Raw genomic sequence first — 25,807 nt, forward strand, 5'->3', positions numbered from 1 at the left:
GCGTGAACGCACACAAACCATACATCAAATGATAGGTCCACCAGTTTGAGATGACCACTGTAATCTATCGTCTCTCTGCAATTGTAAATTTACTGTAAGCAAATTGTAAGTTTACAGTAGGTCAAACATAAACTGAATCCTAAAAAGCAACATTAGCACTACTTTGTGTTAAATAAATAGATTTATAATAAGTTATCAAGTTTAAGCTGCTCCATGCAGTTTTTGGATTTTCTTTAGTTGGTTATCAACTGTGGTTTCAAAAATGGTGTTGTAACTGGCATTCCTGGGGTATCTATTGATCCCTTAAAGAAACTAGGGTAATAAAAGCCTACTATAACTACGTTCGTCACTGCACTGACTCATACATTAAACATAGTCTTTAGAAAACACATCTCTGTTTTTGTTATAAAACCTGTCTATGTATTTGAGAACTGTTAAAAGTTAATTTCATCGTTTAAACCTGTATCAAATGTGGTTGAAGAATTACAGGAAACGGTTTGAAATGGACATGTTTACAGTGCTGATAGTTCATATTTCTCAACTAGCAAACAGACTTGTTAATTTTTTTTTTAAAAAGCAGTAAGTTAGGCAAAATCAATAAATCCAGCAACAATTATTGAGACCATCATATTTGGCTTCAAAATCAAATTGCGGATGCATTTTTTAATTCAAGAAAAATTAGAATGCTTAATATATTTACTTTTTAAAAATAGTATATACTTAACCTTTTAATCATCAACATTTAATTGTTGGGAAAATGCCCTGTAAATCACTTGAATTGTGTTCTCAAAATGGCTTAAAAGTGGCCATACAATATGAAATCAGTACTCAAACTGAATATTGGAAAATCAAAATCAAACTAATTAAATAAACATCTTCAGGATTTCAAACAGGACATTCCTTACCAGTGATAAGACAGCTAACACTGAGACTGAGCTTAGGAATAGCTCGTTAGTGGGGCATAAATATGCCACACTTTATCTGGTCCTGTTATTAAAAGGCAGACTGGAAGTTTGGGAAAGTCTGTGTTTTATTAATTTTGGCATCTTCCAGAACTTTTACAAGACTGTTAGAAGTGACTGACACCAAAAGAGGTGAACCCTTCGGACACGTGTCACCCAGATTGGTCAATTTTATGGAAATGGGTTTTCTTTGAATTTAGGATACAATGGCCCTAAATTTGCAGTCGGAGGCTTCCCGTGGGCGGATGCCTCCGGCTGGCAACAAAATCTACAAACTTACCTTCTGCCTCGGGATCCACGGAGACTCACGCTCCTGGGCCTCTATGCGTAGACATGCACAGAGGCCCACGTATCTCAGGGACGCACGCGGTACGCAAGCGCCCCTGGGATCAGGTGGACCGGCCCAACGAATGACAGAAGGGAATCCCCATTCATACTTATGGAGGTTCCATGAGTACGGAATCCTAAGTATGAAGGGGAATACCCCCAAAAACTACCTCTACATTTCAAATAAATAGAAAAAAAAATCAACATATTTAAAATTAAAATGGCATTTAATTAAATATTAAAAATGTAATTTTTTGAAAAATAAATGTACATGTTTTAACGGGGCTAAAAATAAACTTACCTTATTTCACAGGTTTTCAAATGTATAAATTATTGATTAAAATTTTATTTTTCTGTTTTTTAAAAACTCTTAAGGCCTGCTTTTATCAGGCATAAGAATTTCACAGGCATTCGCTGGGCATAAATTGGGCAAACAGCCCAACTCTCCGGCTGCGGATGCCCTTTTCCCGGGGATGTGGATCAAGTTCCGGGTTTTAGCGCATGCGCAGCACATGCCTAAACCCGGAACTTCTGAGGCCCTTACGGGCGCGTACACACCTCGTACGCACCTGGAGGGGCCGCAAAATATGGCCCATTATGTGGGGTAATTAGAACACCACTTGGAAGATTCTATTTGACTTTGCTAGATTCTCTTTATCCTCATTAGATGTATTTCTTCATAGCTGGAAAATTCTCTGACTTCTTCTGTAGCAACATTTTTCTAGCAGATGTAAAAAAAAATATTTTTACAAGTACAGTGTATTTCCAAGACAGTGATAACAAAAATCCAAAGTGTGTGGCATCACCGCCAGATATAAGTGTGGAACTTAACAGTAAAAGTGTCTGAGATCAGGGAAGGTTAGATTTAAGCTAGCATATACCATCACTTGTGCATAAGATGGATTCAACCAGGTTGGCAAAGGGAGAATGAGAGCAGAATGGCGGTTAACATAAAAGGGAACCCAAAAATCTTCTAACGACATGTAAACAGTAAGCAGGTAGTAAGAGGCGGGGTGGTGCCTATTAGAGAAGGTGATATATGCTTAGAGGCACAGGGCAAGGCTAGAATACTCAATGAGTACTGACGTAATAAAACTCACGACGCACTTGGTTTGAGCATAAAGCAAGGCTTTAATCAACTTGTTTCAGAACATGGAGGTCTAGTTGTACTTCACTAGTTCCTTGTCTTACAAAATGTCCCTGGCAAGCTGGGGCCGACGCCCGAGTATTTATACTCCTTGGACGGCGCCACCAGCTGGCCGTCCAGCGTTATTTCACGAGTAGTTTCTTGATGAATGATGAGATTTATAACAAGTGCTTTGTATCGGTGTTCACTAAGGAGGTGGGTGCTGACAAAATATGGAGTGGAAAAGGTAGAAGCAATGGAAGTGGTGAGAATTGATAGACAGAATGTACTAGAAAGGCTGGGTATGCTTAGAGTGGACAAGTCGCCTGGTCCAGATGGCTTGCATCCCAGGTTGCTAAGGAAATTGGGGGAGGAGATAGCGGAAGGGTGCCTGAGGATTGGAAAGTGGCAAATGTGACACCATTGTTAAAGAAAGGGTGCAATGACAAACCTAGTAACTACAGGCCGGTCAGTTTAATATCAGTAGTGGGTGAAGTTTTAGAAACAATAAATCAAGGAAAAAATAAACGGGCACTTGGAGAGGTTTAAGCTAATTAAAGAGAGCCAACACGGATTTGTAAAAGGCAGATCGTGTTTGACTAATCTAATTGAATTTTTTGATGAAGTAACAGAGAGGATTGATGAAGGGAATGCAATGGATGTTGTCTACATGGATGTTCAGAAGGCGTTTGACAAAATGCCACATAGAAGGCTGGCTAACAAAATTGAGGCTCATGGAATAGGTGGGTCAGTGGCAACTTGGATAAGGAATTGGCTTAAGGACAGAAAACAGCAAGTTGTGGTAAATGGCTGATTTTCAGACTGGAGGATGGTAGACAGTGGTGTTCCCCAAGGGTTGGTGCTGGGGCCACTGCTCTTTTTGACATATATAATGACCTAGATATTGGAAGTCACAACACCAGGTTATAGTCCAACAGTTTTATTTGAAATCACAAGCTTTCGGAGCGCTGCTCCTTCGTCAGGTGAAGTGGAAAGATGCATAAAGACACAGCTTATATAGTCAGAGAATAATGCCAGATGATTACAGGTAATCTTTCTAACTGCCATTTATCACACCTCGGCAGAGAGATAATCACAGCGATCAAAGGTGTGAATGGTGTCCAAACAGGTTAGTCAGGAAAACATTACATCAAAGAACAATGAGGTAGAGTCACAAGGGGTCAAATGTTGCAGATGCTGGGGTCTGTATGAAAAACAAAAAACAGACAAAAAAACATTTATTTTTTTTTGCTGGAAATCACAGCAGGTCCGGCCGCATCTGTGTAGAGAACAAGCCAATGACGACTCGAGTCTGGGTGACCCTACGTCAGGTGGGGTTACATGTAGCGTGACATGAACCCAAGATCCCGGTTGAGGCCGTCCTCATGAGTGCGGAACTTGGCTATCAGTTTCTGCTCGACGATTTTGCGTTGTCGTGTGTCTCGAAGACCGCCTTGGAGAATGCTTACCCGAAGATCGGAGGCTGAATGTCCTTGACTGCTGAAGTGTTCCCCGACTGGGAACACTCCTGCCTGGTGATTGTTGCGCAGTGTCCGTTCATCCGTTGTCGCAGTGTCTGCATGGTCTCGCCGATGTACCATGCTCCGGGATATCCTTTCCTGCAACGTATGAGATAGACAACGTTGGCCGAGTCACATGAGTATGTACCATGTACCTGGTGGGTGGTGTCCTCACGTGTGATGATGGTATCTGTGTTGATGATCTGGCATGTCTTGCAGAGGTTGCCGTGGCAGGGTTGTGTGGTGTCGTGGTCGCTGTTCTCCTGAACCCCAGTCCAACTCCGGCATCTCCACACCATAGATATTGGAATACAGAGTAGAATTTCTAAATTTGCCGATCACACCAAACTTGGGGGTGTGGCAAACAGTGATGATGATATCAATCGACTGCAACAGGACATAGAAAGGCTAGCAGAATGGGCAGACTGGTAAATCTCCTCTGCACCTTCTCAAGGGCCTTCACACCCTTCCTAAAGTGTGGTGACCAGAACTGGATGCAATACTTCAGTTGTGGCCTAATCAGCGCTTTATAAAGGTTCAGCATAACTTCTCTACTTTTGTGCTCAATACCTCTATTGATGGAATTTAATACAGAGAAGTGTGAGGTGATGTATTTTGGCAGAAGGAACAAGGAGAGGCAATATACACTTAATGGCACAGTTTTAAAGAGTGTGCAGGGACAGAGGGACCTGGGAGTTAATGTGCATAGGTCCCTGAAGGGGACAGGACATATAGAAACATAGAAGATAGGAGCAGGAGTAGGCCATTCGGCCCCTCGAGCCTGCGCCGCCATTCAATGAGATCATGTCTGATCATCCAAATTCAGTACCCCGTTCCTGCCTTCTCCCCATATCCCTTGATCCCTTTAGCCTTAAGAAATATATCCAACTCCTTCTTGAATATATTTAATGAACTGGCCTCCACTGCCTTCTGTGGTAGAGAAGTCCACAGGTTCACCACTCTCTGGGTGAAGAAATTCCTCCTCATCTCAGTCCTAAATGGCTTACCCCTTATCCTTAGACTATGACCCCTAGTTCTGGACTCCCCGGCCATCGGGAACATCCTTCCTGCATCTAGTCTGTCCAGGCCTGACAGAATTTTATAGGTTTCGATGAGATCCCCTCTCAATCTTCTAAACTCCAGTGAGTACAAGCCCAATCGACCCAATCTCTCCTCATACGTCATTCCTGCCATCCCAGGTATTAGCCTGGTGAATCTTCGCTGCACTCCTTCCATGGCAAGAACATCCTTCCTCAGATAAGGCGACCAAAACTGCACACAATACTCAAGGTGCGGTCTCACCAAGGCCCTGTACAACTGCAGCAAGACATCCTTGTTCCTGTACTCGAACCCTCTTGCTACGAAGGCCAACATACCATTTGCCTTCTTAACCGCCTGCTGCACCTGCATGCTTACTTTCAGCGACTGGTGCACAAGAACACCCACGTCTCTTTGCACTTCCCCTTCTCCCAATCTATTGCCATTCAAATAATAATCTGCCTTCCTGTTTTTGCCACCAAAGTAGATAACCTCACATTTATCCACATTATAGTGCATTTGCCATGTTTCTGCCCAATCACCCAACCTGTCCAAATCGTACTGGAGTTTCACAACATCCTCCTCACAGCATACCCTCCCACCCAGCTTTGTGTCGTCTGCAAATTTGGAGATACTACATCCAATTCCCTCGTCCAGATCATTAATATATATTGTGAACAGCTGGGGTCCTAGGACCGACCCTTGCGGTACCCCTCTAGTCACTGCCTGCCACTCGGAAAACGACCCGTGTATTCCAACTCTTTGCTTTCTATCTGCCAACCAGTTCTCTATCCAAGTCAATACCTTGCCCCCAATCCCATGTGCCTTAATTTTGCACGCTAATCTCTTATGCGGGACCTTATCAAAAGCCTTCTGAAAGTCCAAATACACCACATCCACTGGTTCTCCCTTATCTATTTTACCAGTTACATCCTCAAAAAATTCCAGTAGATTAGTCAAGCACGATTTACCTTTTGTAAATCCATGTTGACTTTGTCCGATCCTGTCACTGCTTTCCAAGTGCTCTGCTATTACATCTTTTATAATGGACTCTAGCATTTTCCCCATCTCGATGTCGGTCTATAATTCCCCGCTTTTTCTCTACCACCTTTTTGAATAGTGGGGTAACATTAGCTACTCTCCAATCCATGGGTACTGTTCCAGAGTCTATCGAGTTCTGGAAGATGACCAGCAATGCATCTACTATCTCTACGGCCACTTCCTTAAGTACCCTAGGATGTAGATTATCAGGCCCCGGGGATTTATCGGCCTTCAATCCCGTCAACTTCCCCAACACCATTTCCCTACAAATACTGATTTCTTTCAGTTCCTCCCCCTCATTAGTCCCTATATTCCCCAACATTTCTGGGAGGTTATTTGTGTCCTCCTTTGTGAAGACAGAACCAAAATATGTATTTAATTGGTCTGCCATTTCTTTGTTCCCCATTATAAATTCCCCTGATTCTGACTGCGAGGGACCTATGCTTGACTTCACCAATCTTTTTCTCTTCACATATCTATAAAAGCTTTTACAGTCAATTTTTATGTTCCCTGCAAGCTTACTTTCATAACCTATTTTCCCCCTCTTAATTAATCCCTTTGTCGTCCTTTGCTGAATCCTAAACTGCTCCCAATCCTCAGGTTTGCTGCTTTTTTTGGCCAATTTATATGCCCTCTCTTTGGATCTTATGTTATCCCTAATTTCCCTTGTTAGCCACGGTTGAGTCACCTTTTTTGATATATTTTTATGCCAAACTGGGATAAACAAATTCTGTAGTTCATCCATGTGATCTTTGAATGTTTGCCATTGCCTATCCACCGTCAACCCTTTGAGTGACATTACCCAATCAATCCTACCCAACTCGCGTCTCGTACCATCATAGTTCCCTTTATTTAAATTCAGGACCTTCGTCTCTGAGTCAACTACTTCCCTCTCCACCTTAATGAAGAATTCAATCATATTATGATCGCTCTGACCCAAGGGGCCTCGCACAACAAGATTGCTAATTAATCCTTTCTCATTGCATAATACCCAGTCTAAGATGGCCTGATCCCTAGTTGGTTCCTCGACATATTGGTCCAGGAAACCATCCCGTATACACTCCAGGAATTCCTCCTCCACAGTATTGTTACTCATTTGGTTAGCCCAATCTATATGTAGATTAAAGTCACCCATGATGACTGCTGTGCCCTTATTGCACGCTTCTCTAATTTCCCTTTTAATGCCATCCCCAACCTCTGCATTACTGTTTGGGGGTCTATACACCACTCCCACTAATGTTTTCTGCCCTTTGGTATTTCTCAGTTCTACCCATACAGATTCCACATCATCAGAGCTAATATCTTTCCTTACAATTGTGTTAATCCCCTCTTTAACCAGCAATGCTACCCCACCTCCTTTTCCTTTTTGCCTATCTTTCCTGAATATTGAATACCCCTGAATGTTGAGTCCCCAGCCTTGGTCGCCCTGGAGCCATGTTTCCGTAATTCCAATCATATCATATTCATTTACCTCTATTTGCGCTGCTAATTCATCCACCTTATTACGAATGCTCCTTGTATTAAGACACAAAGCCTTCAGGCTTGTTTTTTTAACGCTCTTAGACCTTTTAGAATTATTATTTACTGTGGCCATGTTTGTTTTAAACCATTGATTTCTCCGATTGCCACTTTGTTATTCTCCTTCCTGTCTTTTGCTTCTATCCTTGTTTCCCTTTCCTTTGTCTCCCTGCTCAGGTTCCCAATATTGAGAGAGTGGTTAACAAAGCATATGGGATCTTGGGCTTCATAAATAGTGGTTAAGGATTCTAAACCCAGTATTCTTACATAATCTTATCATTATGTTTCAGAGCATCTTTATAATAAGTTTTCTAGTGTCTGCTATGTATGCCTGTGGTAAACCACTGTTTGTATTCCACTGTGTACATGCCTGGACATGCCTCAGCTGACTCCTCCCACAAGTCCTAGTATAAAGGTGACTGCTCCCCAGCCCTTTGTATTCTGGACCGGTCGACCACTCGAGGCAGACCTTCATTCTTTTGTTAATAAAAGCCTTTAGTTACTCTCTTAACTCTCAGTCTTTTATGAGTAATTGATAGCGCATCAATTTTATTAACAACATTTTTATAATGGAGAAGATCCTCACACCAGCATGCCTGGACTTAGATCATCGGGAGGCGAACTCATCCACCAAGTTTACTCACTGGCTTAAGTGTTTCGAAAAATTCCTGACCGCCTCCGCAGCAATCAAATCGGACGAGGACAAACTGGATGTCCTGACCTCCAAAGTGAACCACCGAGTGTACTCGGTCATCCAAGACGCGACCTCGTACGCGGACGTTATCAAGCTCCTCAAGGACCAGTACACGCGCCCAGTGAACGAAGTGTACGCCAGGCACCTTCTGGGGAGTCGTAAACAACAACCTGGGGAATCGACCGTGGAATACCTTCAGGCACTGTCTGTGCTTGGCCGGGCCTGTGGTTGTAAGGATGTAAAGGCCGCCGTGTACACAGAGGAACTTATCCGGGACGCTTTTGTAGCGGGCCACAGATCCAATTACACCCGACAGCGACTGTTGGAGCAGAGTGACCTCGACCTCAACAAGGCCACTGAACTCGCACTATCATTGGATGCAGCCTACCGGGGCATGGATGCCTACTCCTCTGCACCGTGGACGCCGTGGGGAATGACAGCCTGGGACACGGTAGGACCGCCTCATAGCGCCGTGCCACCCCAGCCACACCCCAACAACGGCCCAACTACCGCAGCAGTGTCCCAAGGCCAGACAGCAGTGCCCCAAGGCCAGAAATGCTACTTCTGTGGCCAGGCAAAACACCCCAGAGCGCGCTGCCCGGCGAAAAACGCGATCTGCTCGGGCTGCGGGAAGAAGGGACACTACGCTAGCGTCTGCAGGGCCAAAGCCACCCCGAACCCCAGCAGCGCCGCGTGTGGGCCATGCGGGCCGCCATCTTGGGCCTCCCCGGCCATGTGCGAACCACCGGTACAGCAGCCATTTTGGACGCCTCCAGCCACATGGGGATCATGGATGCCGCCATCTTGGACGACAGCCAGAATGCAGCAGGCCCCCAACACCGCCTCATCTGATACCTGCAGCGACACACCGACCCCTACGCTGGCATCCGTTACACTGGACCAAGCGAGACCGCACCAGCTGGCCAGTGCCACAATGGACATTAAGGTAAATGGTCACGATACAATCTGCCTTTTTGACTCTGGGAGCACGGAGAGCTTCATCCACCCCGACACGGTGCGGCGTTGCTCTCTCCCAGTCCTGCCTGCGCACCAGCGGATTTCTATGGCCTCCGAGTCCCAGTCGGCGGACATCGGCGGCTACTGCGTGGTGACACTCGTAGTAGACGGGACTGTGTACGATCATTTTAAACTTCTGGTCCTGCCCGACCTCTGCGCTGCCGTCCTGCTGGGGTTAGATTTTCAGTGCCACCTTAAAAGTGTTACGATGGCGTATGGTGGACCCCTACCCCCACTCACAGTCCGCAGCCAGCAGCTTCCAAATTGCCCGCCGCGCACCAGGTGCAACCTCTCCACACTCAGAGTCACCCCCCCCCCACTGTTTGCTAACCTCACCCCCGACTGTAAGCCCATCGCCACAAAGAGCAGGCGATACAGTGCCGGGGACAGGGTTTTCATTAAAACCGAAGTGGAGCGGCTCCTGAAGGAAGGGATTATTGAGGGCAGCACCAGCCCCTGGCGAGCCCAGGTTGTGGTCGTTAAGACCGGCGAGAAGCAGCACCTGGTCATCGACTACAGCCAGACAATAAATCGCTACACCCTGCTGGACGCCTACCCACTCCCCCGCATAGCTGATATGGTCAACCAGATCGCGCAGTACCGCGTCTTCTCGACCATTGACCTGAAATCAGCGTACCACCAGCTCCCTATCCGCCCTGAGGACCGCCAGTATACTGCCTTTGAGGCAAACGGCCGCCTCTATCACTTCCTTAGGGTTCCCTTTGGCGTCACCAACGGGGTCTCCGTCTTCCAAAGGGAGATGGACCGGATGGTAGATCAAAATGCGTTGCAGGCCACCTTCCCATATCTGGACAATGTGACCATCTGCGGCCGTGACTTGCAGGACCATGACGCAAACCTCGAAAAATTCCTCCGCACCGCCCAACTCCTGAACCTGACATATAACAAGGAGAAGTGCATATTCCGCACAAACCGCCTCGCCATCCTTGGCTGTGTTGTGGAACACGGAGTCATCGGCCCCGACCCCGACCGGATGCGTCCCCTTATGGAACTCCCACTGCCTCACTGCCTCAAGGCCCTGAAGAGGTGCCTAGGGTTTTTCTCCTATTACGCCCAGTGGGTCCCCTACTATGCGGACAAGGCCCGTCCGCTGATCAAGTCCACCTCTTTTCCCTTGACGGCAGAGGCCCGCTTAGCCTTCCACCGTATCAAGGAGGACATTGCCAAAGCCACCATGCACGCAGTGGACGAATCCATCCCCTTCCAGGTGGAAAGCGACGCGTCCGACTTTGCCCTGGCTGCTACCCTCAATCAGGCGGGGAGACCCGTGGCCTTCTTTTCACGAACCCTCCAAGGCCTGGAGACCAGACACTCCGCTGTTGAGAAGGAGGCCCAGGCGATTGTGGAGGCTGTGCGTCATTGGAGGCACTACCTGGCCGGAAAACGATTTACCCTGCTCACTGACCAGCGTTCAGTTGCTTTCATGTTTAACAACAAGCAGAGGGGCAAAATCAAAAATGACAAGATCTTGAGGTGGAGTATCGAACTTTCCACCTACAATTACGAGATCTTGTACCGGCCCGGGAAGCTCAATGAACCCCCGGATGCGCTATCGCGTGGCACCTGCGCCAGCGCGCAGATCGATAGACTGCGGGCCCTCCACAATGACCTCTGCCACCCGGGGGTCACCAGGTTCTTTAACTTCATCAAGGCCCGCAACCTGCCTTACTCTATTGAGGAGGTCAGGACCATGACCAGGAACTGCCAAGTCTGCGCTGAGTGCAAACCGCACTTTTATAGACCAGAGACAGGGCCCACCTGATAAAAGCCACTCGCCCCTTCGAGCGCCTGAGCGTTGATTTTAAAGGGCCTCTCCCCTCCTCCGACCGCAATGTGTACTTCCTCAATATTATTGATGAGTACTCCCGTTTCCCGTTCGCCATCCCCTGCCCGGACATGACCAGTGCCACGGTCATTAAATGTCTGAACGACCTCTCCACCCTGTTCGGTTTCCCCAGCTATATCCATAGCGACCGGGGCTCATCGTTTATGAGCGACGAACTCCGTCAGTACCTGCTAACTAGGGGTATTGCCACAAGCAGGACCACCAGTTACAACCCCCGGGGGAACGGACAGGTGGAAAGAGAAAATGCGACAGTCTGGAAGGCCGCCCTGCTAGCCTTAAAGTCTAGGGGCCTTCCAACCTCCCGCTGGCAGGATGTGCTCCCCGATGCGCTCCACTCTATTCGGTCACTGCTCTGCACTGCCATTAACGCCACCCCTCACGAGAAAATGTTTGTCTTCCCAAGGAAGTCCACATCGGGGACATCGCTACCGCCATGGCTGATGTCCCCAGGGCCGGTCCTACTGAGAAGACACGTGAGGACCCATAAAACGGACCCCCTGGTCGAGAGGGTCGACCTCCTCCACGCCAACCCCCAGTATGCTTACATTGCATACCCGGACGGGCGGGAGGACACAGTCTCCATAAGAGACCTTGCACCCTCGGGGGCCGCAGTAACCCACTACTCACTACCACCCCCCCGCCACGATCCGATATCCAGCCCCAGCAGACGGCAGGCCTGGGCCCCGCGACCCGCTCGACATCTACGAGGACGACACGCCTGTGCCACAGCCTACGCAGGACTCGACGCCGGAAGCTCCACTACCCCTGCCGTCGCCACGCCGATCACAGCGGCAGACAAGACCTCCGGAGAGACTCCAATACACTAACTTTTAATACACTTCACCCCGCCGGACTCAATTTTAAACAAGGGGTGAATGTGGTAAACCACTGTTTGTATTCCACTGTGTACATGCCTGGACATGCCTCAGCTGACTCCTCCCACAAGTCCTAGTATAAAGGTGACTGCTCCCCAGCCCTTTGTATTCTGGACCGGTCGACCACGAGGCAGACCTTCATTCTTTTGTTAATAAAAGCCTTTAGTTACTCTCTTAACTCTCAGTCTTTTATGAGTAATTGATAGCGCATCAATGCCATCTATGTCATGGTGTGGAGATGCCGGAGTTGGACTGGGGTGGACAAATGTAAGAAATCACACAACACCAGGTTATAGTCCAACAGCTTTATTTGAAATCACAAGCTTTCGGAGCGCTGCTCCTTCTTCAGGTGAAGTGGAGAAATGCATAAAGACACAGCTTATATAACCCCACCTGATGCAGGGTCATCCAGACTCGAGTCGACATTGGCTTGTTCTCTCTACACAGATGCGGCCGGACCTGCTGTGATTTCCAGCCAAAAAAAATGTTTTTTGTCTGTTTTTTTGTTTTTCATACAGACCCCAGCATCTGCAATATTTGACCCCTTGTGACCCCACCTCATTGTTCTTTGATGTAATGTTTCCCTGACTGACCTGTTTGGACACCATTCACACCTTTGACTGCTGTGATTATCTCTCTGCCGAGGTGTGATAAATGGCGGTTGGAAAGGTTACCTGTAAACATCTGACATGATTCTCTGACTATATAAGCTGTGTCTTTATGCATTTCTCCACTTCACCTGAAGAAGGAGCAGCGCTCCGAAAGCTTGTGATTTCAAATAAAGCTGTTGGACTATAACCTGGTGTTGTGTGATTTCTTACATCTATGTCATGATCACTGAACTATCTATATCCACCCAGTAAATGCTCTCCTTCCTCAACAGTTAAGTGCAAGTCTCTGTGGTTTTTCATTCTAATAGACTTACTATTTTTGTTATTTAGCAATCATATTAGTTAAAACTTTTCTTCCCAGTTTTCATTTCATCCCCATCATATTCCACAAGCATTCTTTTATACCATATTGTGAAAAATTCTGAGCACAATCCAGCAAACAAAAACTCAAGATACAGCCACCAAGATAGTTCTTCACCAACCCCACTACATATTCCTAAAAGTAAAAATTTACAAAAACAAATTATTCATAAACTTGGCTTCAAAAATTCCCTCCTCCTTCCACAAACATGACATACCCATGACATGCCAAGTCTCTAAATATTCCGGACTTTTGCTACACCTTTCCTCCTCATTTCCCAATATTCACAGTCAGCTGACTACCTACATACACACAGACCTCACAACACAGCCAATGCCCCTCCCCGAACAAGATTACAATTCCAGGAACCATTCTGCAATGCAGGGTGAGGGGTGGGGGTGGTGGAGGGGGAGTGTAATGCATGTCAAACCTGCCATTTGAGTTCGCTTCGCTATTTAATTGCTTTTTGAATAATGTGGCTGAGAAAACCAAACTGAATTCTGAACAGGAAAGCCACAAGGTTATAAAACAAACTACAGCAAAATCACAAGTCACAACATAGCTGTGGAGGGAGGGAATTCTAATAGAAAGAAAGACTTGCATTTCTATAGCGCCTTTCACGACCACCGGACGTCTCAAAGCGCTTTACAGCCAATGAAGTACTTTTGAAATGGAGTCACTTGTAATGTGGGAAACGTGGCAGCTAATTTGCGCACAGCAAGGTCCCACAAACAGCAATGTGATAATGACCAGATAAACTGTTTTTGTTATGTTGGTTGAGGGATAAATATTGGCCAGGACACCGGGGATAACTGCCCTGCTCTTCTTCGAAATAGTGCCATGGGATCTTTTACGTCCACCTAAGAGAGCAGACGGGGCCTCGGTTTAACGTCTCATCTGAAAGACAGCACCTCCAACAGTGCAGCACTCCCTCAATACTGCACTGGAGTGTCAGCCTAGATTTTTGTGCTCAAGTCCCTGGAGTGGGACTTGAACCTACAACCTGCTGACTCAGAGGCGAGTGCTACCAACTGAGCCACAGCTGACACTAATAACACCAGAGAGAGTACTGGGAAGGTAATGAGCTCACAGAGGGAGAAGAAAGGTATTAAGGAGAGTGGTATGCCTCATCTTGTACTCAATTGTCCTATGGATACACCACAACACCCTATTTGCTTTAGCTATCGCTTCACAGCATTGCTCATGTACCTTTAAAGGTGTATGCACTAGAATGCCCAAATCTCTCTCTTTCCCTACCTTCTTTAATGCTTTTCCCTGAAGGGTGTATGAATATTGAGCATTTATTTGCCTTGCCCACATGCATAACACTGCACTATCCAAGTTATACATCATTTGCCAGTCATGAGCCCAATCTCCCAACATATTAAGATCCGCCTGAAGCTGACGAGCATCGTCTACAGTCCTAACACTCGCACAGATCTTAGTATCACCTGCAAATTTGGAGATCGTGCCCCCAACACCTACATCTAGATCATTAATAAAAATAGTAAAGAGCAACGTTCCCAACACCGATCCTTGACTGATAGTCAGGCTAAATGGCCTGTGGTTCCCTGAGCTCCCTCCTTTCTTGATTAGCGGGGTTACATCTGCAACCTTCCAATCCGTTGGGACCATTCTGGAATCTAGGGAATTTTGGAAGATCACAACCAATGCATCCACTATCTGCAGCCACCTCTTCTAGAACCCTAGGATATAGGCCATCAGGTCTAGAGGATTTGTCGGCTTTTAGTCTCATTAGTTTCTCAAGTACTTTTTCTCTACTGATCTTAATTACTTTAAGTTCCTTACTCTCATTAGCCCCTTGGTTCCTCACTATTTTTGGTATGCTTTTTGTGTTTTCCACTTCAACATAAAGCCATGTTGGGTATCCCTAATATGTCCTTCTCTATCCAAGAATTCATATATTACATCCCTAATGAGCTCCCAAGACATCATACGCATTACTGATGTCAAACTAATGGGCCTATATTTAAGAGGGTCCATCTTGTCACCTTTTTTAAAGATGGGGACTACATTACCCTCCTTCCAGTCTACGGGAACCATTCCAGAGTGCAGTGAGCTATTATAAATACAGACTAGGGCTCGCACAGCACATGACCCATCTCTCTGAGGACCCTCAGGTGGATATCATCCGACCCGGCTGCTGTATCTATTTTCAAGTTCTTAATTCTTTCTAAAACAATATGTTCATCTATATTAATATTACTAGTTTTGTTAGTAACATTATTAAATTCTAATAATCATCTTCAAGATTGAAGACCGATGCAAAGTACTCATTTAATATTTCTGCCATACCCAGTGAGTCCTTTGTAATGACAGTTTTGTGCGACGAAATAATGTTCATAAAATTTGATACATATCCAATCACAAATATAACAATTGCCGCATCATACAGCAGTCTTGCTGCTTTAATATGTAATAGCAGTTCCAGAGCCACATGGCTGATCTCTAGTGTCAAAGTTCTGAGTTATGAGGAAAAACTGGACAAACTTGGGCTTTTCAGCCTCAAAAAGGGGTGTCTGAAGACAGTCTGATTAAGATACACAAGACAATAAATTCATGGAAAAGGTAACTCGCAAAATGACTTCAAACTGAATTGTGAGTTTCACAAACTGGTAAAAGGCAAATTTAGTACGAATATTAGAAAGGACTTCTTCAGACAAAGTGTAGTCAGTATATGGAATGAACTTCCAGATCGAGCAGTGGAGGTGAAAACCTTGGAATAATTTAACAATTAGAGGCTTCAGTGGTTGGGGAAAAGGACTTTTTTTTAGGCCTAACCGAATGGATGAACTAATATGGATTGAATGAATTTCCTCATCTGTAATCATCCTGTGATCATATTTATCATTGCAAATTGTGTACATAGCACTCAAGACAAAATACATCTGGGTTGTTCTTGAATTGAAATTTCTACTTATATTGATTTTGTTGCACAGTACACAGAAGATTTTTGATTAAAGTCTTATCCCCACAGGCAACATATTTGGTTCCATACTGAAGAATATGAGCTTCCAAATACATCCTCCCACCATGGTTTTAACACTTGGCTGGTGAACGGTTAAAGCACGATATAACTGTACAAATAACATTCACAGTCTGAAATATGCATTATGCGGTTTTCAGCCTGATTGATCTCTTAGTCTTGTGCTGTCAATGACTTCATCTGACATTTTTAGAAGATAAAAGCTTTTGCCACATTTTAAGCAAGAAGTAATGCAAATGAGATTTTAACCTTAAAAAAAAATCTAACATCAGTTTGTGTTTAAGGTCCAGTTATAAAATACTACTTACAGACTTGGCAGATCCATAACTGTGTAACTAACGATTCAGAAATCAAGAAACAAAACAGATATGACAAACGGATAGCTGAAGAACCAAAAAATGGTCACAACTGTATCTTTCAAACTCCAGATACACTTTGCATCAGAAATGATTGAACTCGTTGTCTACAGACATCAAACATGGAATACATTTTCTGATGCACTCTTCTATTACAAAAAATATGCAGAAATAACTATGTGTGGTTTGTGAATCATTACCCACCCAGTTCAAGGCTACGATATCCACATTTAAAGACACAGTTCAGGCCCAAGAGATCAGCTCACCTCGGGCATTTCTTACTGTTCCTTATCTGCTCTCCTTACGCACTGGTGGCTGGTACCAACACTCTCAGGGCTTCTACAGACCTTGCCCTCTATTTCACTTCTTGCTTCTCTCGCCCTACATACACTGCATGACAAACTGTCGTGCTTTCAGCAGCCACTCACCTCCCTCTGCTCTCCCTTCACACTAAAAGCTAACCTTTGATCCCGCTCTTTCATTTCAGGTGCTGGAAATGTCAGGGCCCCGAGCCTCTTCAGGAAGAGGAAAGCAGCCTTCCCAAAGATCTGACCCTAGAAAGCAGCAGCTCAGAGATTGACGTGACGTGTAATTTAGAGGGTAGATTGGTGGAGGGGTTCTCACGTGATAAATCATCGGGTACAACTGTGCACGAGCTCGGGCAGGCGGATAAAACGTTACAGGTGCCAGCTTGTAAGAAGCGAGATCACATACTTGCTCTGCTTCAGATTACTCAGATGCTGACTGCGAGGGCCCAGTCTACAGAACAAATCTGACGCATGTACATGACAAAATGCTAGGTGCACTGGGCAGTCTGCCAGCGAGCTTGCACTCCACTTGTGCCGGGGCTTCGTGCAGAGCATGTAAACTATTCAGTCCAACATGGAGAGAGTGGTCAGCTCCATGAACACAACAGCGGGGCCCACCATGGGTGCTGAGGTGCAGTCTCAGGAGAGTGGCCATGGCTCCATGGGAGAAGCACCTGCTGTCCTCTCTCAGGATGACAGTGTGCCAGCTCACCTACCAGCCACTCCACCAATGATGCCACTCTACCAGCCGGCCCAGACTGCTGCAGCCCACGCCGAGATGCTACAGTCTGCAGCCAGGCCCTCGAAGCCCAGAGTTGCTCGAGGTCATCCTCAAAGCCCATCTGAAATGTTCTTAATTTAAGCTCAGCAGCCTTCTACCATCCATGCTGTAGCAACAGAGGAAACACTTGTAGGAGCACTACAATTGAAAAGGGAACATGCAACACAGGCACATGCTTCCACAAGGGTAATTAATCCGTTTTTGGTCAATGCTGACATGATTTGTTTGATAAATTTGTTTTAGATCTGGATTTAGTTTTGGTATTTGTCTTCGTAGTGAAGTGAGGGCAAAACCAATAAGTATGGAGTGAAAGATGGCAATCTGATGGTGTTTGTAAGAAGAGAGGCAAGGATTGTGAGATTGTTTGTGAATAGGGAATGGGAGGGTTGACTAAGTTGAAGCGCTCTTCAATGAGCTTGTCGCAGAGCTGTCGGAAAGGGGCTCTGGTGGTCATTGCCTCTGCTCCTCATCCTCCTAAGAACATGAGAAATAGGAGCAGTAGTAGGCCATATGGCCCTTCAAGCCTGCTCCGCCATTCAGCAAGATCATGGCTGATCCTCAACCTCAACTTCACTTTCCCACCCGATCGCCTTATCCCTCGATTCCCTTAGAGTCTAAAAATCTATCAATCCCGGGCTTGAATATATTCAACGATTAAGCATACACAGCCCTCTGGGGTAGAGAATTCCAAAGACTCCTGCTCTTCCTTCTCCTGCTCCTCCTCCTGTACTTGTTGATTCCCAGATGGTGGTAAGGGCTGGTCCCTCGGTATAGAGAAATTATGCAGCTTGCAGTACATGACCACAAATCTGGAAATACGGTCAGGGGTGTACTGCAGAACTCCTCCCGAATGGTCCAAGCGTTGCCTGAGTACACCGATCGTTTGCACAAAGATATTACTTGTGGTGGCATAGCGTTCATTGTAGGCATGCTCTGCGCCTGTGCCCAGGTTCCTGACAGGAGTCATAAGCCATGTCTGGAGGGGATATCCCTGGTCATTAAGTAGCCACCCTGTGACCTGGTGGGATGATGGACTGCTTGTAATTTCAAACAAGCTGCACATTTAGGAAGTGGTATCCCTTTCTATTGAGAAATACCATAGTCTTGATGCACTGTTGCTGGTCACAAGCTGGACACTGAGTGAATTGAATTCTTTCCTGTTGATGCAGTTGATGGGACTGATGAAGAAACCACGCATGGTCATGTAGGTGCAATCTACATAATTTGGACTTTGGGAAATGTTGCAATTCAGTAAAATTGTAGTGTAATGCCTCTAAGCACAGCCAATTGACTAATGTTACTGATGTCCCTAGGGGCAGCCTGGGTGACCCAGTAACAAAGATTTAGGGCAGTGGTGACTTTTACAGTCACAGGTGGTCTGGTGGCTATAGTGGAGATGGACTGCAGGTTAGGTTTCAGAATGTAGCAAAACATAATGGTGGCATCCCTTGTGAAGCACAGCCTCTGCATGCACTGCCCCTGGATTAGCTGGAGGTAGAAGCATCTTGGCCTATATATTCTGGGGAGAGGTGCTGGTGGGTGGATGCCATGCACCTCCTGTGGTGACTGACCATCTTGGTTTTTCTCCATTCCTCCTTCACCTCTTCAACATACAAGAAACACAGACACAGGGTATTCCCAATGGGAAACCCATAATTCCCTCTTTAGAATGAAGGAGGATGGAAGAGTGGAAGCTCCATAACATAAGGCAAAGAGAGATATTTGCCCCTATATTTATGGGGAGGCAGGGAGGATGCGGGGGAGACCGAAACCAGCTAAAGAACCCGGAAAGACCGGGGACACGGAGATCCTGCCGAACTTAACGGTAGGACCTCACTAGCATTTTTTTGATTCGTTTGCACTGTGGGAGCCCTATTTAAATACGTTAATAAAGTGTCCTGCCTCTCCACGGTGGGACACCAGAATGTGTTTCCTGTATTCAAGTCTTTAAACACCCGCCGTCCCTCTCCCTCGTGTCATATGTGTGTGTGTGGGGGGGGGGGGGGGGGCGGCGGTTAATACCGAGGTCACTGAAGCAGTAGCAAATATTTTTTAAATGGTTCAAAAATATAGATTTTATACAGACTTAAAATTTGCTTCTGCCTTTTCTGTAACACTAACTGCCTATTTTATACAGCATCTAGCACTACTGAGGCAGAAATGGTGGAAAGTGAGATGTATGATGTTACCATATAACTACTGCCTCATTTAAACAGGTCTGTCTCCATTTGAGTGGATGCTTCTGAAGTCCTGTGACACCATAAAATATGACAGACATCAAAATTGGCAGAGATCCAGTGTGATGGACCCCACTCGAATTGCCAACCAAAATCAGGTGGTACCAGCTTACTAGATGCCTTCCATTGATTGGTGGGAACCACAAGAAGGTCACAGTTTGATTTCCCCAGAATTTACCACATTGATTTAATTTAATTATTCTAATTACTTTTTGTTAGTTTGTTTTGTTTGAAATTAGTTTAGGTGAGCCATCCCTGCTGGAATTGTAATGGCATAACCCCTTTAAAATGAAGCAATTGTTCAATCTTGGTGATTTAGCCCAGTTCCAAAATTTCCACTGACCTTCTTAAAATAGGACTGTTTCATATTCTACTCATGTTTAGTTATCTCATACTATATACATTACCCTATATTTATCCATATGAAAATCCATCTAACACGTCTCAAGCCATTTACATACTTAATTTGAATCATTCTGAAGATAATCTATCTGCTCTCGACTTGTCACTTGCCCACATAGATTTTTGTTCCCATCAAACTATTTCAAGTATTTCTCCCTCATTATAGATGTTAAGCCTAACACTTGGGAATGGTAGAATATCAGGCACCCAGCATCAGCCTCAAGAATTCCTAAGTCATCAATAGCAGATGCAGAGTAATCCTCCCTCTACTCTGCCCAACAATGTGCTTTAACCTCCAACTGAGAATAGCATTATCTAGTGCATCAGTCTGACATTTCTATTTCTCACATCAGTCCTCCATGTAGCCTCCCTACAATAAATCGTTAACTGATTATATTCAGTGCCAAACTGGGACCAGTTTGTGTTGTGGGCTCATGCCAGTAGGAACTGATCTGAGGTTGTTTAATTAGTTTTCTTAAAAGCACTGCACTCCATTTTAAAATCCTGGACACAGCCATCTTAGTTAAAAGATACCAAGGGCTAGAAATTTGGTGCAGTTGCACCTCCGGGCCGGGGGGGGGGGGGGGGGGCGCTAACAGGGCGCAAACGACTTAGCGTCCTGGCACAGCACCGCTAATGACTCCCGCTAAATTCAGCGGGAGTTTAGTGGAGGTGGTAACCGGTAGTGCCCTACTCCGCTGATGACGACGTCACTGTGTGTAGCGCCCCATTTTCGCCCCGCCTGCAAAATTGGCCCGCGCCCCCTTTAATCTGTGGCGGGCGATGACAGCGACCGATTCAGGGGGTGGGAACGGAGCGGCAGGAGGCGGGCGGGGTAAAAAACAAATCAGCCGACTTACTTGTCGCGGCCCGTTGCATCTTTCAACGCGGGGTCTGTGCCGCGATCTGTGGGCTTGGGCCCTCCCCTTTAATGAGGGGATTAGGCCTTCCATACGACAGCGCTACGTGGCCCAGTGCGTAGCGCTGCAGAACGCACTGCCCCGATATTCGGGGTTAGCGCTCTAAGAAGGAAGTGGAGCGCTTGAATTCATGCTTCACCTCCCCCTTAGGGTGCTAAAACTGAAGTTAGCGACCGCCGGTGCTATTTTTTGTCGCGCACTAAGTTTAGCGCCCAGGCGATGTTAGCGACCCAAAATAATCACGAATGAATTTCCCCCCCCCAAATATTCATTTATTCATGAGAAAGATTTATGGTATACAGAACTCAAATTAAATGAGTTTTCTCTCCTGTTTAACAAATATCATTATCTTGGTAGAATATAATTAGTATAATATATACCGACCATAGAATTTTATGACAGTTATCCATAAGATTTTTATTTTATGAACTTGTAGTTACCTCCTAATCATTGAGATGGGATGCACAGGGAGTCTGTGTCTGCAATGACACCTACAGCGAGCACATAAATAAACTCAAAACTGAATAAAACTACTTGTCTGAACTCCGCTAGCTTACTGTATTGTAAACACTCAAATATAAATTAATAATCTCTATACAAAAGTCAAAAACCGTAATACACATCCCGTGAGAAAACTAAACAAGCAGAGCTTGGCTTTCGCCGAGGGTAATCATTGTGGTGTCTGTAACCTGCGGTCCTTTCTGGTTTCTGTTGCAGACTTCCACAAGATCTGCCTTCATTGAAAGGCCTCCATCCAAGATCGCAACCTCTCATCTGGAGTGTACCAGTAAATCATGGCTTCATGGAATTCTTTTGCTTTTTCCCCTTGAAGAGGGAAAGAAAGCAAAACAACACTATGGAAATAAGCTTTCTCACCTTCTGTAATGCAATTGAAAGTCCTCTATTCAAAAACTGTAGGCTGAGAGAGAGACAGAAGAAAGAGGAAAAAAAGGAAACAGAAAAGTGGGCAAGCAATAAAATTGAAGAATGCAATGTCATCTTTGTACTAGAGTGTGAAGAATATAGCATTGACTATTCACAATGATATAAGAGGAACCTCACATTCACTACCTGTTTGTCATTTTAAGGTCTAGGAACGACTAAGTAAGGTTAAGCAAGGACTACTGCTTGTGCGGCGAATAAACACCAACATTGAGTCAAATGGCCTGTTTCTATCTTATAATTTCTATGTAATATATATTTTTAGATAGATATAGCTATCCAGCTGATAAGTTTAGTGATACGCTATCAATTCCTCATAAAAGACAGAGAGTTAATTAATAGGCTTTTATTAGCAAAGAACAGAGCATGCCTCTCGTGGTTGCCTGGTATCCAAAAGGGCAGGGGGCTGCGGAGCAGTCACCTTTATACCCGGGCATGTGGGTGGAGCCAGGGACGGAGTCAGCTGAGGCATGCATAGGCACAACAGTGTGCAACAACAACAACAACAATAACAAACAGTGGTTTACCACATTCACCCCTTGTTTAAAATTGAGTCCGGCAGGGTGAAGTGTACTAAAAGTTCGTGTAAACTAAAAGTTCGTGTAGTTAAGTCTATCAGGTGGCCTTGTATGCCGTCCTGATCGTCGTAGCAGCGGCGGTGATGGTGCAGCATCCAACGCCGAACCTGGCGTCTCGTTGATGAGAGGTTGCGTAGTCAATGGTGGGTCCTGGGGCTGCGGCATGCCGTCTACAGGGGTCGGGGTGTGGGTAGTGGTGGGTGGCGATGGTGGTGTCTCAGGGGCACCCGAAGGTGCGAGGTCTCGTGTGGAGACAGTGTCCTCCCGCCCGTCCGGGTACGCTACGTAAGCATACTGGGGGTAGGCGTGGGTAGTGGTGGGTGGCGAAGGAAGTGTTTCAGGAGCACCCGAAGGTGCGAGGTCTCGTATGGAGACTGTGTCCTCCCGCCCGTCCGGGTACACCACGTAAGCATACTGAGGGTTGGCGTGGAGGAGGCGCACCCTCTCGACCAGGGGGTCCGTCTTATGGGACCTCACGTGCTTCCGCAGTAGGACGGGTCCTGGAGAAGTCAGCCATGTCGGTAACGAGATCCCCGATGTGGACTTCCTGGGGAAGGAGAACATTCTCTCATGAGGGGTGGCATTGGTGGCTGTACAAAGCAGTGACCGAATGGAATGGAGCACCGCAGGGAGGACCTCCTGCCAGCGAGAGGTCGGAAGGCCCTTAGATTTCAAGTTTAAAAGGACTGCCTTCCAGACCGTCGCATTCTCTCTTTCCACCTGGCCATTCCCCCGGGGGTTGTAGCTGGTGGTCCTGCTTGTAGCAATACCTCTCGCGAGCAGGTACTGACGAAGTTTGTCGCTCATAAAGGATGAGCCCCTGTCGCTATGAATATAGCTAGGGAAACCGAACAAGGCGAAGAGGTCATTCAGACAGTTAATGACCGTGGTACTGGTCATGTCTGAGCAAGGGATGGCAAACGGGAAACGGGAGTACTCGTCAATTATATTGAGGAAGTACACATTGCGGTCAGAGGAGGGGAGGGGCCCTTTAAAATCGCCGCTCAGCCGCTCGAAGGGGCGCGTGGCTTTGATCAGGCTCGCTCTGTCTGGCCTATAAAAATGCGGTTTGCACTCGGCACAGATTTGGCAGTTCCTGGTCAAGGTCCTGACCTCCTCGATAGAGTAGGGCAGGTTACGGGATTTGATGAAATGGAAGAACCTGGTGATCCCCGGGTGGCAGAGGTCATTGTGGAGGGTCTTCAGTCTATCAACCTGCGCGTTGGTGCATGTACCATGTGATAGGGCATCTGGGGGCTCACTGAGTTTCCCGGGCCGGTACAAGCTATCGTAATTGTAGGTGGAGAGTTCGATTCTCCACCTCAAGATCTTGTCATTCTTGATTTTGCCCCTCTGCTTATTATTAAACATAAAAGCTACTGAACGCTGGTCAGTGAGCAGGGTAAATCGTTTTCCGGCCAGGTAGTGCCTCCAATGTCGCACAGCTTCCACAATGGCCTGAGCCTCCTTTTCGACAGAGGAGTGTCGAATCTCGGGGCCCTGGAGGGTCCTTGAGAAAAAGGCCACGGGTCTCCCCGCCTGGTTAAGGGTTGCAGCTAGGGCAAAGTCGGATGCGTCGCTCTCCACCTGGAAAGGGATGGACTCATCCACTGCGTGCATTGTGGCCTTCGCAATATCTCTTTTTATGAGAGTGAAGGCTGCACATGCCTCTGCTGTCAGGGGGAAGGAGGCGGACTTGATGAGGGGTCTGGCTTTGTCCGCATAGTTGGGCACCCACTGAGCATAGTACGAGAAAAACTCTAGGCATCTCTTCAGTGCTTTTTGGCAGTGGGGGAGAGGGAGCTCCATAAGGGGGCGCATCCTGTCGGGGTCGGGGCCGATGACTCCGTTCTCCACTACGCAGCCAAGAATGGCAAGGCGCGTGGTACGAAACATACATTTGTCCTTGTTGTATGTTAGGTTCAGCCGCTGGGCCGTACGGAGGAATTTCTCTAGGTTAACATCATGGTCCTGCTAGTCGTGGCCGCAGATGGTGACGTTGTCTAGATAGGGGAAAGTGGCCTGGAGCGCGTTCTGGTCAACCATCCGGTCCATCTCCCGTTGGAAGACTGAAACCCCGTTGGTGACGCCGAAGGGAACTCTGAGGAAGTGGTAGAGTCGACCGTCAGCTTCAAAAGCTGTGTACTGGCGGTCCTCAGCCCTGATGGGGAGCTGGTGGTATGCCGACTTCAGATCAATCGTCGAGAACACCTGGTATTGTGCTATCTGATTGACCATGTCAGATAGCGGGGGAGTGGGTATGCATCCAACTGGGTGTAGCGATTGATCGTCTGGCTGTAGTCAATAACTAGGCGCAGTTTTCCGCCAGTCTTCACCACCACCACTTGTGCTCACCATGGGCTGGTGCTACTCTCAATAATCCCTTCCTTCAGGAGTCTCGCTACCTCGGATTTAATGAAACTCCTATCCCCGGCACTGTAACGCCTGCTTTTAGTAGCGATGGGCTTACAGTCGCGGGTGAGGTTAGCGAACAAGGGGGGGGGGGGAGACTTTAAGGGTAGAGAGGCTGCAGATGGTGCGCGGCGGGCGATTTAAAAGCTGCTGGCTGCAGACTGTGAGTGGGGGGAGGGGTCCGCCGTACGCCAATGTGACACTTTTAAGGTGGCACTGAAAATCCAACCCCAGTAGAACGGCAGCGCAGAGATGGGGCAGGACCAGAAGTTTAAAATTTTTGTATTCTGTGCCCCGTACCGAAAGGGTCACCACACAGTAGCCACCGACGTCCGCTGACTGGACTTTGGAAGCCATAGAGATCCGATGGCGCGTCGGCAGGACCTGGAGTGAGTAACTGCGCACCGTGTCGGGGTGGATAAAACTCTCTGTGCTCCCGCTGTCAAAAAGGCAGGTAGTGGCGCGGCCGTTTACCGTAATGTCCATCATGGACCTGGACAGTTGATGAGGGAGAGATTGGTCCAGCGTCATGGAGGCCAGCGTATGGTCAAGCGCGCCGATGTGGTCGTCAGATGAGGCGGTGGTTGAGTCCGGGTCCCCCGTGATTGAAGTTGGAGGCGTCCAAGATGGCGGACAAAATGGCGGCGCCCATGATCCCGATCCCCACGCGGCTGGGGGAGCCCAAGATGGCGGACAAGATGGCTGCCCCCACGGTTCGCACGCGGCGCTGCTGGCGTTAGCGGTTTTGCCTTTGCAGGCGCTGACATAGTGTCCTTTCTTCCCGCAGCCGGAGCAGGTGGCGTTTTTCGCCGGGCAGCGTGCTCTGGGGTGTTTTGCCTGGCCACAAAAATAACATTTCTGTGCCTTGGACATCGCTGCAGCAGTTGGAGGTGGCGGTCCCATGACC

At 46.9% G+C, this 25,807-nt stretch overlaps 1 protein-coding gene across 4 annotated transcripts in view; it reads right to left on the reverse strand.

Annotated features, from left to right (window-relative positions):
• Window positions 1-25,807, reverse strand: part of gpr63 (G protein-coupled receptor 63) — a 148,303-nt gene that overhangs the window by 3,732 nt on the left and 118,764 nt on the right. For 2 of the 4 annotated variants that reach the window (XM_085997425.1, XM_085997423.1), the window contains one exon: window positions 3,885-4,034. The exons of the other annotated variants lie outside the window; for them this stretch is intronic. The gene's annotated coding sequence lies outside the window, so the exon portion shown is untranslated. The remainder of the gene's footprint in view (window positions 1-3,884; window positions 4,035-25,807) is intronic. 4 annotated transcript variants of the gene reach the window in all.

The sequence above is a fragment of the Somniosus microcephalus genome, chromosome 9 (genome assembly GCF_052327205.1).
Source record: "Somniosus microcephalus isolate GS21.2 chromosome 9, FLI_Smic_1.0, whole genome shotgun sequence".
Classification (NCBI taxonomy): domain Eukaryota; kingdom Metazoa; phylum Chordata; class Chondrichthyes; order Squaliformes; family Somniosidae; genus Somniosus; species Somniosus microcephalus.